The sequence below is a fragment of the Giraffa tippelskirchi genome, chromosome 8, assembly GCF_054371585.1.
Source record: "Giraffa tippelskirchi isolate mGirTip1 chromosome 8, T2T-mGirTip1v1.2.pri, whole genome shotgun sequence".
In the NCBI taxonomy this organism is placed as follows: Eukaryota; Metazoa; Chordata; class Mammalia; order Artiodactyla; family Giraffidae; genus Giraffa; species Giraffa tippelskirchi.
In genome coordinates, this window is record NC_137282.1 from 143,953,386 (window position 1) to 143,969,843 (window position 16,458).

General features: G+C 42.4%; 7 non-coding genes across 7 annotated transcripts; 3 read left to right on the forward strand and 4 right to left on the reverse strand.

Annotated features, from left to right (window-relative positions):
- Positions 1-384: 384 nt before the first annotated feature.
- On the reverse strand, positions 385-457 carry TRNAK-UUU (transfer RNA lysine (anticodon UUU)). Its single transcript has one exon. It is a non-coding gene; the product is annotated as a tRNA-Lys (tRNA).
- Positions 458-1,608: 1,151 nt separating this feature from the next.
- TRNAR-CCG (transfer RNA arginine (anticodon CCG)) lies at positions 1,609-1,681 on the forward strand. Its single transcript has one exon. It is a non-coding gene; the product is annotated as a tRNA-Arg (tRNA).
- A 3,071-nt stretch (positions 1,682-4,752) lies between these two features.
- Positions 4,753-4,824, forward strand: TRNAA-AGC (transfer RNA alanine (anticodon AGC)). The gene has a single exon. It is a non-coding gene; the product is annotated as a tRNA-Ala (tRNA).
- Positions 4,825-9,270: 4,446 nt separating this feature from the next.
- TRNAA-CGC (transfer RNA alanine (anticodon CGC)) lies at positions 9,271-9,342 on the reverse strand. Its single transcript has one exon. It is a non-coding gene; the product is annotated as a tRNA-Ala (tRNA).
- Positions 9,343-13,672: 4,330 nt separating this feature from the next.
- Positions 13,673-13,744, reverse strand: TRNAA-UGC (transfer RNA alanine (anticodon UGC)). Its single transcript has one exon. It is a non-coding gene; the product is annotated as a tRNA-Ala (tRNA).
- A 682-nt stretch (positions 13,745-14,426) lies between these two features.
- TRNAF-GAA (transfer RNA phenylalanine (anticodon GAA)) lies at positions 14,427-14,499 on the forward strand. The gene has a single exon. It is a non-coding gene; the product is annotated as a tRNA-Phe (tRNA).
- A 720-nt stretch (positions 14,500-15,219) lies between these two features.
- On the reverse strand, positions 15,220-15,293 carry TRNAT-AGU (transfer RNA threonine (anticodon AGU)). The gene has a single exon. It is a non-coding gene; the product is annotated as a tRNA-Thr (tRNA).
- Between the last annotated feature and the right edge of the window lie 1,165 nt (positions 15,294-16,458).

Here is a 16,458-nt window from a genome sequence, read left to right on the forward strand (position 1 = left end):
CTATATGGCTGGCTGAAGTGTCTTGTGTTTCTGGTTTCAAGACGTTCTATCTTTGTTATTAGAGTTCAGAAGTCTTGGTTGATTTCCCACCCACCCCCACCCCCACCTCCGGGGTCAATTGAAGAAAGAGACTCTCTTCTAAACACTACATAAAATCCAAATCTTCAGGTCTGCAGTCTCCAGTCTGAACAATTTCCCAAGACTTTCCTTTAGGGTTGGTAAATTCATCACACAATCATTTCATTCTTGTAAAGCAACGAGCAAAGTTTCAATAGTATTGCAAAGAGTTGGACACAACTGAGCATGCATGCATACTTACACAAAGCAAGGTATCTTTTCCCTGAACTCATTCCTGTGTGAATAAAGATAAAGTAGAGGATTACACGCCTGAACAGGGACTTGAACCCTGGACCCTCAGATTAAAAGTCTGATGCTCTACCGACTGAGCTATCCAGGCTCCTGTTATTAGGCTTTCCCTGAGTAATTTATCTTTGCACATTTGGCCAATTTATTTTATCTTTCAGGTTTTAGTTCCCAAGTCAGATTTCTTGAACTTTCCTCACTGCTAAAGATTTTCTTTGAAAGAGATGTTACAATCATCAGGAACATTTTCTTTCCTCTTCTCTTCTTTGTCTTCCTTCTCTAGGTTTTCAGAACCAGAGATGCTGTGTCTCCTAGACAAAGCATTGCTGGGTTTCAGACCATATTGCTAGACACAGAGAGTTTCATTTCTTGCCAAGTCCCTCACCTAAATTTCTCCAGACAACACTCACACTATTTCTGTTTGTATCCCTCTTCATTGTCTTTCACATCTTTCTTGCAGCATTTGTAGGCAGAGAGAAAGAGAGTTGAAGGAGGGGGAATTTGAAGATGCAAGAAAATGTTCTCTAACAGTTCCCTTTCTGTTGGTGGTTGAAACTGCCCCCAAGCATTCCTTTGGCAAGGGGGGTCTTTGAGTTAGTTGATGGGAGGCTGAGAACCAAGTGTAACAGCTCTTGCTGGCCAGGCCCAATGTGGTGTGGATTTCCACTCTTCAGCTTCTACTAGAACCAACAGTCTCTCCATACAGGAAAACAACAAGGGACCATTATCCAATCTAATGCTTCTCATTGAACCCATTTCTAGAAGGAAAAGGATTTACCTAAAACAATTTCATAGGAAATAGCAGAAGGTGTTTCTTCAGACTCATTCAGTCCAGGCCCTAGCTCCTACTCTTCATTTGAGCTTACAGGTTTTTCTTCTTGAATGATGTGCCTTTGTGTCTTTGCAATAGAACAGGTCAGAACATACCAAATTCTGAAGCTCCCTCTTCTTATGCTGTCATCACTCCTTCATTGCAGACTTCATTTCTTGGCTCATATTTTTCCATTGAAATTGCATCATCATTTTCAGTGACTTAGGCAAGACAGCCTTGAAAGGTTGCATCACTTCTGATCTCCTTACCATTTATTAATTTTAAGTAACTATTGTCAGGGATTTGATGCAGTTTTATGCCCTTTGGGGTGGAAATGTTATCAATGAAATCGTCCTCTAAGTGAAATTAGAAATTTGAAAACAGGAACGTGCCACATTTCAGCTTTCAAATTTGAAAACATGACCGCACCAGTTGGCCGCGTGGCCTAATGGATAAGGCGTCTGATTCCGGATCAGAAGATTGAGGGTTCGAGTCCCTTCGTGGTCGCTTGTTTCTTGTCAGATAAGAAATGGAATCTGTTTTCATTTGACCTCTAAAGGCTGACCTTGAAAAGAAAATCTGAAATGGGAAAAGCGTCTTAAAAAAGCCAAATTAGTATACCCATTAATTACTGATACCTTGCATTTTGTCATTGGTGTCTAATCACCAAATAATACCTAGTAGTGTGAAGTACTAATGCGTGTATAGTTATTGATACCATAATGACCCTGAATTTTCTTGCTCAGAATCCTTCTCTAGAAGTGGTAGAAATGAAGGTGAATTTCCCCTGAAAGCTGGGGTAGGTCTCTTTTTCTTATTGCAGGATCATAATTCTCCACCCAGGGATGGAACCTGCATCCTCAGCAGTGAAAGCAGTGCAGTCCTAACCACTGAACCACCAAGGACTACCCTGGGCCTCTTTTTCTTGGTGGAGATTTAAGATAGACATTTCCCTCCCTTTTTCCTCTTCCATTCTATCATCCTTTTGCCAAAATAGCCACCTTAAGTGGAACCAAAGCCTCTAGAATTGGAACAGCTTCAAAGGCAATGCATTGGATCATTGGTTTTCTTGTTACATGAGCAGGGAACTCATGAGAAAATGAATGAAAGGGTGCAGCAAGAAGGATTTGGTTACAGAGTAGAGAAAACACACGGAGATACAGGGGATTTTACACATGACCTTGTATGTGGAAGGGTGGTGGCTCATGTGGTAAAGAATCTGCCTGTGATGCAGGAGGAAGGCACCTGCTCAACATTAAAAATCAGCTTTCCCTAGAAATTCTTAAAAAAAAAATATCAGTGTCATTTTTGGATAGCTTTGAGAAACCACAAAATTGCCAAGGGGAAGTCCCCTGAGATAAATTTCACCAATTAAAAAATCATTAGACTAGATCCTCTCTTGCATTGCTGGTTCAATATCCTGGGAAAGAAAAGGTGTATTAGGCAAAACTAAGGCAATCTGAATAGATTATAGATTCTACTTTCTAAAATTTATCAATTTTAGCTCATTAATTTGGCAAATGTATCATCCTACTAAGGAAACTGAGTGCAGAGTATAGGGAAACTTTCTGTAATGTCCTCTCTATTTTTCTTTATATCTAAGCTCAAATTTAAACTTTTTATAAAATAAAAATGACTCCTTTTTAGACCTACAAAAGAAGAGAGTGTTTAAAAGGATTTAGAGCAAAGGTTTTGCTGCAGAGAGCAAATTCCTAACAGGGCTCTTGTACTGGTTAGCACCCACATTCAACAAGAGGGTGACGAATAAAACCTATGTCACTGTCTGATTTCTATGAAGATTTTGAAGTAACATTCAACAGAGGCTAAAACAAAAGACTAAGCATGTGACTAGTAATGGTCTCCAAACGAAAGCCGGGTTCAGTAGCTTTTTTGTGTATGTATGAAATTATGGGGAAAGTGAAAGAATCTACACCAGAACGGGGTCTTGAATCCTGGGTCCTCCGACTAAGGTCTTGATACGGGTCCAACTGAGCTACCCGGGAATACGATGGTTTCAGTGGGAATTTATTACTATTTAAACCAAAAACGTTTAGCTACTGCTTAACCTCACCTCCCTCCCCATTCTTTCCTTTGTATTTTAAAACCAAACATGCTAAAAGTCTGTTGATGCCAGTTGAAATGCCCAAGCACAGAACATCAGCTGGAATCCATTTCTAAATTCGAAGCTGCTGCCATATGGGGATACGAACAACGTCGCCTTTCCGAAACCTCGGATACTAGGGCTACTGCTCCAGATACACGCAACCTCAGGTGCGCCCTCGAAAATGCTGAACCTGTGTTTGCCGCGACAGAAAGTGGAGCAAAGCACGCTCGGAGTCATAAAATCTTGGGCAAAACGGGATGTATCTTTTTGTGAGACAGTCTTTCAAACCACTTGCCTTAGGAAGGAGGCTTTTCTTCCCGAGGGCCTGCAGAAAGTGCAGCAGCGAGGCTTCGCTTGGGCACTTTCCACCTCCGCGCCTCTCTATTGAGACCCATCTCCAAAAGATCCTCTTCTGTCTTCTTTCTCTGCTTGCCTCTCTTTCTCTTTTCTGCCCCGCAATCAGCTTCATCCTTTTCTCCTCCAAGAACCAAGTCACTCTCCCTTCCCAACCTCCCCTCTGCTGATTCCACTTCCCAACCGCTCGTCTTTCCAGGATGGTACTAATATAACCCATCCGGGCACCTATCCTCTCTTCCCCATTCCCTCCCCTGCCAGAAGGTTTAGGATTTTTGTCCAAAAATTGTATCTAGATTAACAATGGCACCTATGTTTGCCTAACGGTGGGAAGTGTTGACCTTCTGCGCCTTGGGGACTGATGAAATTTGCTGATTTGTCAAGCTTTGGGACGTTTTTGGAAAAGAGAATCTGTTTCACAGGTTGCGCCCAGCTTCTCTTGCGCTCTCCTCTATGCGCAAATAATTTGATCTGAGAAATGCTACAACAGGAGCGCTCACATTTCTCCTCTTTCCGCTGTCCGCGGCCTTTCTTGTACCGTCTACAAAATCAAAGCTGTAGCGTCGTGGTAACAAAGCCGCTGTCATATTCCAAGTCCAGGTGCTGAATGCAGGAGTTTGCAAGACGACAAGACTGCCTGAGACACTACTCCTCACTCCTTGTTTCGGTCAAGTACTATGGATTAATTCACCTCTTGTCTTAAATTCACTAGACCTACGCCCCTTCGGCTGTACTCTGGGAACGAGTCTTTTTATTCCCAGTACTACCTTTTGCATCTTTTTGGCAGCGTTGGGCAGGGGAAGACTTTCTAAAGAAGGGAAGATCTGACGACATAACAGAAGATTCAGTTCTGGGACTCTCCCTCGTGGTGGACTGGAACTGGCACAAGAGGCAGTTGGGAAAATCGCCCTTGATGGGGAAGAGGATTGCGGAAAGATCTAAAGGTTTTTCGGTCCAGAATCAATTTCTCTTTCTCCTGCCCTAGCCGTGAGACAAGAGTCAGCCCAGAGGTTTCAGAAACGGAAGAACTGAAAATAATGGAGGAGTTTATCTTGCCAACACCTTCCTACAATGACTTAAAGAAAATAACAAGGCACCCTATGCTAACACCCTTGTGCAAGGGGGTGTAGCTCAGTGGTAGAGCGCGTGCTTAGCATGCACGAGGCCCTGGGTTCAATCCCCAGCACCTCCACAAGTTCCGTGCGCTTCCCACACTGTTGAGGTTCTTCTCGAGGATGGTTTTGTGTGTACCTTTTTAACTTGTGTAACATTTAATCATGGGGCTTGATATTCCTTGGATCTCCCAATCTGGTTACTTCAGTGCAATAAAAGCCAGGAACCAAGTGAAGTTGAAATACAAGAACGGCTAGCTCAGAATCAGTCTTCTTGAAGGCAGAGCCCCAAGCACGCCATGCACGGTCCATTCTTCTTAACTTCATTTTTTTATTATTATTAAGAAAGAAAGAAAGTCGCTCAGTCATGTCCGACTCTTTGCTACCCCATGGACTGTAGCCCACCAGGCTCCTCCATCCATGGGATTTTCCAGGCAAGAGTACTGGAGTGGGTTGCCATTTCCTTCTCCAGGGGATCTTCCAGACCCAGGGACCGAACCTCAGCCTCCCGGATTGTAGAAGTAGGGAAGAAAAAGACACTGAAAGAGAACGCGGAAAGGGGGCCTTTGGAAAAATTCCTTTAGATTACTCCCCGCCCCTGCCCCCACACCCCCTCTGCTGTGCGTGTGTCAGTGAACAGGCTGCAGGTTCCAGAGAAAATTTTCCTCCTCGTCCTTCTTTCCCACTTGCCCGTACACTTTTACCACACACTGAACTTTGGTTGGGCAGCAAAATGTCGGTTCAATCATCAGTCATGGAGCGCTGTGCTCCCAGGTTTTTTTCGGTGAAAGAGTATTTAAGATACTGTCCATGGGAAAGACACTTCTCACGAAACTCAGAGGCTTCCAAAATCCATGGTTGAAAAAAGTTATTTCCGTGTTGGAAAGAGCAGCTAGTCTTTCTCAAAGCCAGTCTTAGGCAAAAAAGGTTGTGCCTTTCTGTGGCACAAACGCTTTTAAGCTGCCTCCCTTAGGAGGAAGACAACTTTCTGGTTTCCTGCATCCCTAGAGGGAGCAGAGGACACAGAGGCAACACAGGTGCAAATTACCTCCCGGGTCAACCAAACAGTGGGCGTAGTAAAGACTTAGTCCCAAGCTTTCTTTGGCCCTTTCCTCTTTTCTGTCTCCCCAACCACAGCCATCGGCCTCCTCCCCCGCCCCCCTTCTTCATCACCTACTGCTCCGCCTTCTCCTCCACTTTACCTGCCTGCCTCCCCTTTCTTTCCGCTTCACCGCTTCCTCCTGGCTACTTGTTTCCCAGCAGCTCACATCAGTTCCCGCAGCTCCACAGTCTCCGTTGTTGTTCAGTCGCGACTTTGCGACCCCAGGGACTGCAGCACGTCAGGCTTCCCTGTCCATTACCGACTCCCCGAGCTTGCTCCAACTCATGTCCATGGAGTCGGTGATGCCCCCCAACCAGCTCATCCTCTGTCGTCCCCTTCTCTTGCCTTCAACCTTTCCCAGTATCAGGGTCTTTTCAAATGAGCCAGTTCTTCGCATCGGATGGCAGAAGTACTGGAGTTTCAGCTTCAGCATCAGTCCTTCCAATGAATGTTCGGGATTGATTTCCTTTGGGATTGACTGGTTTGATCTCCTTGCAGTCCAAGGGACTCTCAAGAGTCTTCTCTAACACCACGGTTCAAAAGTTCAAACTAACAACTCTCTGGGTTAACAGTTCTCAAACCTAGATGAGCAACAAAATTATCTGGGGAGGCATTTCCACTACATAGATTCCACCCCCATCCCATGATTCTTTGAGCTCAGGAGCCATAAGATAGAGATGGGAATACATATATTTATGAAGTCACCCCACGGTTCCCCAGGTTCGGGAACCATTGCATTCTAGTCTAAAACCATTTATCTCTGTGTTAGTGGGTTTCTTCAGGCTGCCTATATTATTCACCAAGTTAGTTTTACAAATCATCTCACTTTGGGGACTTCCCTGGTGATCCAGTGGCTAGGACTCTGCACTCCCAGTGCAGGGGGGCCAGTTTCCATCCCTGGTCAGGGAACTAGGTCCCATATGCATGCTGCAATTAAGACCCAAAGCAGACAAGAAACAACTTTTTAAAAAGGGCTTATTTTAGGGACTTTCCAAAGCCAACTGAGCTTCATTCAGGCTTTTTTTTTTTTTTTTGGAAGGGGAGGAGCAAGGGAAGAATGAAAGAGTTGATATATAATTGATTCCAGTATTCAGAAAAATACAGATTTTGCCTTGTGAGAAAAAGCGAAAGAGAAGACACAATGATCTAGAATTACTCCTAAAGCTCATATTTGGTCACCACAGATTTTGGCAACAGGAGGAAAGCATCTATTCGGTATACCTCTGTGATGACTGAGGTTTAAGTATTTGTCCAAGAGCATTGGGTGGGGGTGGGAAAGTTGTTATAGAAGTTAATTCTGTTAGCCATTCTTGCTCAGCCTCCAAAATATTAATACCCCTCTTATGCATATTTGTGGATCTCAGAAACAGAACTGCGAAGTCCCTAAGACAAAGCCACTGACCCAATTTTGCTGGGCTCCAGAGTTTGTTAGAGTGACTGTCTGCAGCAACGTATACTTAGTGTTTTTCATTTGGAAACCATTTTCTCTTTCCATCTGGATCTAAATTCCCCAGGAAACTTTTCAGGTTCTGCTCTTTTGTACCTTTCTTCTAGCATTTCCAGTTGGGGTTCATAGCCAGAAGCATTGGAGGTGCAGGCCCCTTGATGTGATGATGTGGGAAATCTGCCATCCGGAGGAGGTTACCAAGAGAAAGAGCAACACATTCAGAGTTCCAGCCTGAGGGCACTTGAGTTAACATGGGCATGCATGTCATGGCTGAGGCTTCACAGTACTAAGGTTCAGATACTCCCTTCTCCTGGAAGCATGTATCCAAAATATGGATTTTCTCACGGGTCACAGTGGCCAGAGTGTTCTTTATGGGAACTTCTGATGTCTCATGGCTTTTGACAGCTGCCTGAGAGATTCGCTAAGGCAGTAGAAGGGCTGCACACCAAATAGAGTGAGGATAATGAAGAGCAAAAGGAAAAATACCCTGAGAATCCATGGTTGGCAAAATGGGAAAAGGTGGCCTAAGCTATTTTTCACTCCTTTGTCTACTCGCCCATGTCAGGACTCTAGAGAATGAAAGAAAAAGAAAGGAAAAGAAGAGAAAAAAAGAGAAAGAAAACTCATTCATTGAATCTTTGCCCTCAAATAGTTTAGACAGCAGCATTGCAACATACTTGAGTGGAGACTGCCTGGAGATGGCCCTGGTGGGAAGGGGCTTCGTGGCTTGGCTGGTTTGAGCATCTGTCCAGGGTTTGAATCAAAGGAGCTTCCTCTGACGGATCCCTGCTTTCTTGTGATCTGGAACGAACTAGGAGTTAGCTTTTAGTTTCTCCAAATGAGGGAAATCAGACACTATTTTAAAATTTTGACTTCATGTTTTAGAACGTCCTCTCTAATACAAAAGTTATCTTGAAAAATCTTTGGTAAAAAAAATGGAACAATTTTTGTACATTCACCTGACACTCAACGTGCACAGAAAACGAAGTGCAGAGCAATGATATTCAGTAGTTTGTGCTGATTTCTAAATAAGTGGTTTCTGTTTGCTTGTTTTGTTAAATACAAGCAATTTATATGTCTATTCTTATTTTCACCCAAACACCTTTGGCCACATCTTCTGGGACATCAGCATGGTGTAACATGAGGTGTTGTTAATTCATTTAATAATAAGAACAGAAAAGTGAAGTTCAGTGTGGAAATGTAGAAGGTAAGAAATCTAAATCTGCTGTTCGCAGGGTTTCGGAGATTTTACTTTAGTTAGGCCTTTTGGTTGAGGGGATGGTGGGGAGTTAGTGTCTTCTAGTACACATTTTGTGTAAATTTCCTATGGAAGTCGACTTTATATGGAATAAAATGAGCGTGAGCTAGTTCTTTCAAATCATGTTTTAAACGTTTGCGGGGCAAAGGTTTTGCTAAGTGCCACCTCACCTTGGGCCAACTTCCACCCCTCACTCACCAAGAAATACTAGGGGTCTGTTGCCTTGCACCCTATCTCGGATTCTCTGCAGCCCAGGCAGGAGTGGCAGGTGTGGGCCCGGCAGTGGGAGCTGGGGAAAGAAAGGCATAAGGAAACCAGAGGGAAGCTTTTCTGTTCCTCCCCTCTTAGACCAGCCAGTGCTCAAAAAACTAAGGAAACTTCGAGGAACTGCTTATTTGTTCTTATTTCCTTCCTTTCCCCATCCTGCCATTTAGGAATCCTTTCAAATGGGGCCCAAAATGAATGGTTCAGTTAATACGACTGTAGACTTGTTGCTTCTGACAGAGGAAATGCCGATGAGTGTGGTTCCTTTTTTTCTTCTCTTCCTTCTTTTTTCCTTCTGTGAAAGTCCGCGTTGGATGGCACCAACTTCCTTGGAGTAGAAATGGTGTAATATTAAAGGGAATCCATTGGACTATATTTTAAAAAAAATACGGGCAAAGGAAACGTGACAAAATGTGTAACAAAAATGAAAGGGGTGGATGAGGAAAAAGCGCAGATGGAGGAGCCGGGGGTTGAACCCGGGGCCTCGTACATGCGAAGCACGCGCTCTACCACTGAGCTACACCCCCTGCTTCTGAGAAGCTCTTTGGGGATCATTTATAAAACATTACTTTTCTTTTGAGATTGGATTTATTTTCTGGTGGAGAAAATCCATGGGGTTTAATTCCACCGCTTGTGAACTTACTAAACTGGATATTATCTAGCGGCTTCAGTAGTTACAGTCCGATTGACGGAGTTTCTAGATTCTAGGACTTTCCCACTCCTGTTAGCCTGCTCCAAGGTTCACTCAGAGGAAGTAAGTGAGAATTGCTTTCTTTCACCACAAAAAGTCACAAATTTCCAACACAAATCTTCAGCAGCACCGGCTCAGATGAAGTGCTTTACAGAGGCAGTCGAACTGAACGCCACACCAGGTAGGGTGGGATGCTCGGCCGACGTCCTTTCCCCAGCTGACTGGCATTGTTCCCTCACACACTACCACGTGTTCTGAGATTGTCTTCAGTTCTGATTCTAAGCCAGGGGTCCCGCACCTCTTGAGGCTGTTCTCAAAGGACTTAGGCGGGGGGAAGCTTTAAGGTTCTATCAATTTAAAAACAACAACAACAACAACAACAAACTGACAAGGGAGTTCCCTGATGGTCCAGTAGTTAGGACTTCGTGCTTTCGCTGCCGAAGGCGCGGGGTTTAGCCCTGGTGAGGGGTTAAGATATCCTAGGGCGGCCAAAAACAATAACAACAACAAAAAGCACTGACATTTTTCTTGTCTAGGGGAAGAAAGGGCAAACGCAGGGTGGTGAAACAAGATTGGGGAACCTAGCAAACTGTCAAACTGGTTTCCCTGAGAGAACCCATTATCATAATGCGAAAACCTACCACAGACATAGATACTTTTTTTTGTTGTTGTTGTTGCTAGATGTTTTATTAGTGGCAATAAAGGTAACTTATTTCAGCAAGATTTATCATTAATGACAACCATATTACCTAAATATTCTGGATTGAAACGATATTTAAATAAGTTACGTGCTTCATATCTGCACACATTAAAAAGCATTTTACATGATTAAATACAAAAAGACCAAAACAATTTTTTCAATCAATTTTAAGTGAAGCAGACATCACAGAGCTGAAGAATTACACATTCTGCCACAGGTAAGACTATTTTTCAATGACCAAGTATTGTTTATAAGTTAGTCGTGTGTGCTCAATCAGTCATATCCGACTCTTTGCAACCCCATGGATTGTAGCCCTGTAGGCTCCTCTGTCCATGGGATTTACCAGGCAAGAATACTGGAGTGGGTTGCCCTTTCCTTCTCCAACATAGATACTTTTAAAAAAGAACCCTAGAAGTATTCAGAACACGACAATTCGAGGCGGTCCTCGAATCGGAAAGCAAAGCAGATAGAAGTGACCGTGCAGCAAAGAGCAGAGTAATCGCTCTTTTTTCACTGGGGTTCTTTCAGCTTCCATAACAAGTCCAAAGCCTTATACTGTACATCTTTATCATGATGTTTCATAAGATTTTGACGGAAGCAACCCAGGAGGCTTTTCATTTGATGGCTTGAAAATACCGGACAAAGTATTTATTGGTGAAGGCAGGGACGAAGGAAGCACTCGATTCTGATTTTTCTTGTTTTAGCCTTCTAAGCCCTTTTCTTGAGCAAGTGTATTCAGAAGCATTCGTATCAGGGAGACATGTTACAGAAAGGAGAATTTGTTTTGACACAAACTATGGGCTTTTCAAATCATGGGAAAAGATTCCCGATTTTAGTCCAAACCTTTAAAGCTCTTCCAAACTGGGCTGTGTTGACCAAGTCTCTACGCTCATTACTAATAATTTTCTCTACTTAAAGTCTGAAAAGCACGACATTCCTTGAGAGATGTTGTTGCCTTGTTCTCTCACTTTGAGAAAGTTGGGGTTTGATATCCTCCCGCCTTTGGTAGTTTCAACTACTAGCAACAATCCATGTGAGAGGGAAGTGGGAGGAGAGAAAAATCAGTAGGTAGGTTTTCTGTTTCTCAGCCTTCAGTCTTTCAATTGACACAGACACGGCTGAGAATACAAAGGAATCTGTTAGCAAAAATCGACTCTGAGCCTCTTTTCCTTTCCTTTGTATCTTTCTTTTTCTTTCCTGTTCCTTGGTAAACTGTGATATATAACGAAAGGGGGCGTGGGCTCGCTCTCTTATTTCCTCTTATCTTACTTGTGCTGATGCAGTTAGGTTGATAGATGTCCGAGTCATAGAGTTGAAATAGATCAGCTTAAAGGCAATCAAAATTTTGGGTAATGGATTTACTTTGGATGTGAGCAAGGGGTAAAAATGATAAAAGAAATTTTTTTAATGGGGGAAAGGTGGATGTATTCTTGAAATACAGTATTGATGAGGAAAGGGAAAAGCAATAATGGAGTCCAAGATTCCCTGGACTCCCCTATATGCTTAACTTATGTTCTATTAGTAAGTTACATACCACATAGACCCTATACTTCAGTAAATCTTCTATAACTGATTGCCTTATTCTTATTGAGAAGTAATTTTTCTTTTTCCCCTACACTGTTTCCAACTTTTATACAGAAGCCAGATGGAACTTGGCTTTCTTCCAGGAATGTCTTCAGAGCACGTTAGGGTGTTGCTCCACTTCTCACATCCTGCTGTTGGCTTTGACTGGATTCTGAGAAGCAGGGTATTGAGGGGGCAAATCCAGGGCTGCAATAGAATGAGAAAGCATAAATGTATACAATTCAGCAATGTTTTGCTCTGTCCTAATTGAGACAAGAAGGCAACTTTTGAGGTTCTTTCAAGGATCAGCTAGATAAATAAAACAGTGAATTGAATGATGAAAGGCAAGGGAGAAACTTGGTGGATGCTGGTAGACTAATACTGGATTAGGGCTCTTTTTGAAGTCCAGCGCTTAGGAAGACTTGCAAGTAGATAGGTTTATGCAGATATGGATGTGTTTCACAAAGCTACTAAAAATAAAGAAAGTGGTGGGAATTCTGTTTGTGGTTATTATTGGTTTGTTGATTTATTTTTGCATAAGGAACATAAGGTGGGACAATAAAGGGGAAATAAAGTTGAATTGGAGTTTGTACATAACATATTTTAAATGCCTACAAGATAGCCTCTTCAGGATGTCTACCTACACATAACCTGAAGCTGGAATTCTGTGGACCTCTCTGAACCTCAGGTTTGGACATCTATGTGGCTAAGTGTAGATGGCCCCCCAAAGCAGGTAGAGTGGGAACTTAAAGCTACACATTAAGACATGGAGGTAATGGAATTTCCCTAGCAGTTCAGCAGTTAAGACTGCTTCCACTGCAGGAGCTACAGGTTTGAACCATCATGACATGGCTGGAAAAAGTTCTAATAGATAAGGAGGTTATTATTAATACATGAGATTTCATCTAGGTTGATCTCATCCTTTTTTGGGTTTAAACTGGTTATTGCTGTCCTAAAATTTCCTTAGAAGAAGACCAATAAAAGTCCCATTTTCTACCATCAGCTTCCAGGTAAAGTGATTATCTCTGCAGAAACTGCACATCTCTTAAACCATCTGTAAAAGAAAACAGCATCAATTCCACCAGTCCCCAAAGGACAACTTTGAGCAGAAATACTGTTCATGGGCTCTGGTTTATTGAAAGAGAATGTCTCCTGCCCCCACAGCACACACCTGCTGCTGAGCATCTGTTTCTCAACCCTTTGAGAATTCAGTGGAAAGGATGGGAAGGAAACAGAGAGGTGGTTGACTTTGTAAAAGCCAAAACCTCTCCGTTACTTGAATTTATTTTAAAGTCAGGTGTTCTCTAATGGCAGAGGATGAACATCACTTTGTTTCCAAAATCAAAGCAGATCAGTGGTGGAGCTTTCTTTGTCTTTTTCCAGGCTCTTACTGGAGAAACAGGAGCCCTCGTTAGAATTCATGTGTTCTCTTTCAGGTATATGATAAAAGCTCAGGAATAATTGTCTATCTAAGGCATTCGGTTTGCAGTCCAAAATGTTTTTTCCAGGAATGATTGGAATCCTGCTCACAGCACCATCAGTTTTTTTCATGACTACTATCTTCAGGATTATTCAGGCTAACTAAATTGCACATGGGTTTCTTTCTGCTCCCCTCCCCCCATCTTACTTTGGATCTTCCTTCTCTTAAGTTGTCTTGTTAAGATAGTCCAGGTGAAAAATCTGGTTAAATTGGTGACATTCCTGGAGGTGGAATAAGACTATTCTTTTTTGTTTGTTTTCTTCTCTTGTTTCTTCCTTCTGCTGTTCTAGCAACAATATTTACTTTCCATGTGGTGGAGTGGGGGAGGCGTGGAGGAGTAAGTAAAGGTGGAAAAGTAGGAGAGCAGAGTCCGCAGGACTGAGGAACATATATAACGTACATTAAAGAGCAGGGGGGGGAAAATGGAGATGCCGGGGATCGAACCCGGGGCCTCATACATGCAAAGCATGCGCTCTACCACTGAGCTACATCCCCTTGTAATAGTCATTTCTTATTTCCATATATTAGGAAATAAACCCATTTTCTGTATTCTTTGGCAAGACTATTTTGTCAGAAAATCTATTCTGCTAACTCGGCGACTTCTACAATTTTTAAATCAGTCTTTTGTTTTTTGATGAATGGTTTTTGCTCAAGAATAGTAAATTCTGAATCCAAACTGTTACTATTCTTGCTCTTAGTTTCTTCTCAGCCGGGTCAGACCTAGACCAAAAGACTATGACAGAGTAGGTAGAATAGCGTAAAAGACAGCAACTGGCTCACTAGAAATCGTCACCAGGAAGCAGAAAACTGATCCCACATCAACAAAAATTAATCCCTTTCTCAGCATTCTTGTTCATGCAAGAATGAACAAAAAGAAGAAAAAAATAAGGAACTCTAAGAAATTTTAAAAAATATTTTCCTGTAATATTCTGAGCCGTGTCAGAGGAGCAGAAAAGTTTCCAACGAATCCCTGTGACTTTCCTGACTTCACCTTCTACCATCCCACATCGCCAGCAATTGAATGCAAGTGTCATACACAGAAAACATTGCAGACTTTTTGGGTGGGTAGATATTGTGGACCATTAACAACACTTGCGAAGCCTGAAACATTCTAAAAATGGGTAGAAAAACAAACTCAATTTTGAAAAAACATGTTTGGACAGTTCGTCTTTGGGGAGCCGAAATAGCTCAGTTGGGAGAGCGTTAGACTGAAGATCTAAAGGTCCCTGGTTCGATCCCGGGTTTCGGCAGCCTGAGTGTTTTAGTTTATATCCAAGAGGACGAAGCCATTCTAACAGCCTTCCGATCTTGTACTTGACGTCCGATGAGGGAAATACCCGCAGTGAGAATGGCCAGATTCTTTGTGCGCATAGCGATTGCAATGCTCTGTGGGTTTTGGTGTGCAAGATGGATAGTAAAGTTCATGCTTATATAGTTTATGATGGTAATTTTGCTTAATTATAGCGACATCAAGTAGCAAATTTAAAAATACCATAAAAGGTCAAGAGAGTGAGGAAAAAGTAAAGCTAAATTTATGTTTTACTATCTTTGCTGATAACTTTCCCCTGTTTTTTGAGTAAGGGAACCTATATTTTCATTTTGCTCTTGTCCCATACATAGGTACCCGGCCCTAACTTTTTCCAATACATGAAATTAGGATTGGAATACCTGAGATAACATTGCAAGAAAAATCCCGAGGCAAGATGTGGTTTGTATATCCAAAAGGAAACATCAAGAAAATAGGCAGTGTACTAAAATCATAGTCCTGCGCTTTGTTTTCTTAATATAGTCCGGGATCGTGCGGATGTACCAAAATCAGTTCCATTTTGTTTCCAAAACCTTTGGAAACTACCTGTTATGTCCAAAGCTGGAGAGTAGAAGGAGATTGAAGGTAGGGGGATAAAACCTGCCAAAACCGAATTTTAAGAGCAAAAGGTATACCTGGAAAGACGTCCAGGTCACAACCGGGAAGGCCCCGCTGGGATTCGAACCCAGGATCTCCTGTTTACTAGACAGGCGCTTTAACCAACTAAGCCACGGAGCCCACGCTGTAAACCCTCCCTGGTTTTCTTCTGTCAGAGAATGCTTGCGTATTAATGTATTTCAGAATAGGGTCTGAAGTGAGTATGATATATTCGTCTCTTTTTAAGAAAATGGAGAGGAAGAAGGGAGGGGGGAGATACGAGTTTAAGATTTTTTTTTTTAAGTTTTAACGTAATCCTAAGTCGTTTTATCTTCTGTTTTACTTTGAAGTTTCATTCCGACCTTTCTTACCTGTACAAGGTCCCTATCTTTCTCTGGAAAATATATATGAAAATATATCACTATTACTTGATATATGCTTAATACATTATTAATGGATAAGATTTAAATATATTAACATTAATGTTATGATAATAGCAAAGTCAACCATAAGCAACCTTCCAAGGTTGAGAGAAAAATTACATAAATGCTATAGACGAACTTCAGTAGTACCCAGACATGGAAAATGGCTTGAGAACTTGATGAAAGTGTAGATTCTTGGACCCACCATGCAACTCCTGAATGAAGTAAAAATAAGGCAAGAATCTTTGTAATTTAAAATCTTCTTCAGATTATACTGATGGCCAGCTAGGTTAAAGAACCGCCATTAGTCTAGAAGGTAGAATGAATGCATGTGAGGCACTCTGGTGACAAGCTTCAACTGGAAGGGAGGGGTTAGGAAGCGGGGAGGTTGGGCAGAACGACTCCTGGAGTCTTGAAGAAAGGCAGGCAACAGAGGCTGGGGAATTTACCACAGTATATCACATTTACAATAACCAGGCTTGGCTTGGAAACAATAGTAACGAGACAGTTAAAACAGAGAGAGAGAATTACACAATTTTGAGCAGGGGGGAAATGATAACTTGCACACGATGAAAATGCAATAAAGAGCTTTGATTCCAAAGGTTTAGCGCTGATTTCCTTGGATAGTAACCACCGATATTCAGAGCTTGTTAAAGGTTCCATAAAGCTTTTTTATATTGGGTCTATTACACATATATCAGATTCTAAAACTGTCAGTTCAGTTCAGTTCAGCCGCTCAATCGTGTCCGACTCTTTGCGACCCCATGGACTGCAGCACGCCAGGCTTCCCTGTCCATCACCAACTCCCCCAGCTTGCTCAAACTCATGTCCACCGAGTCAGTGAGGCCATCCAACCGTCTCATCCTCTGTCGTCCCCTTCTCCT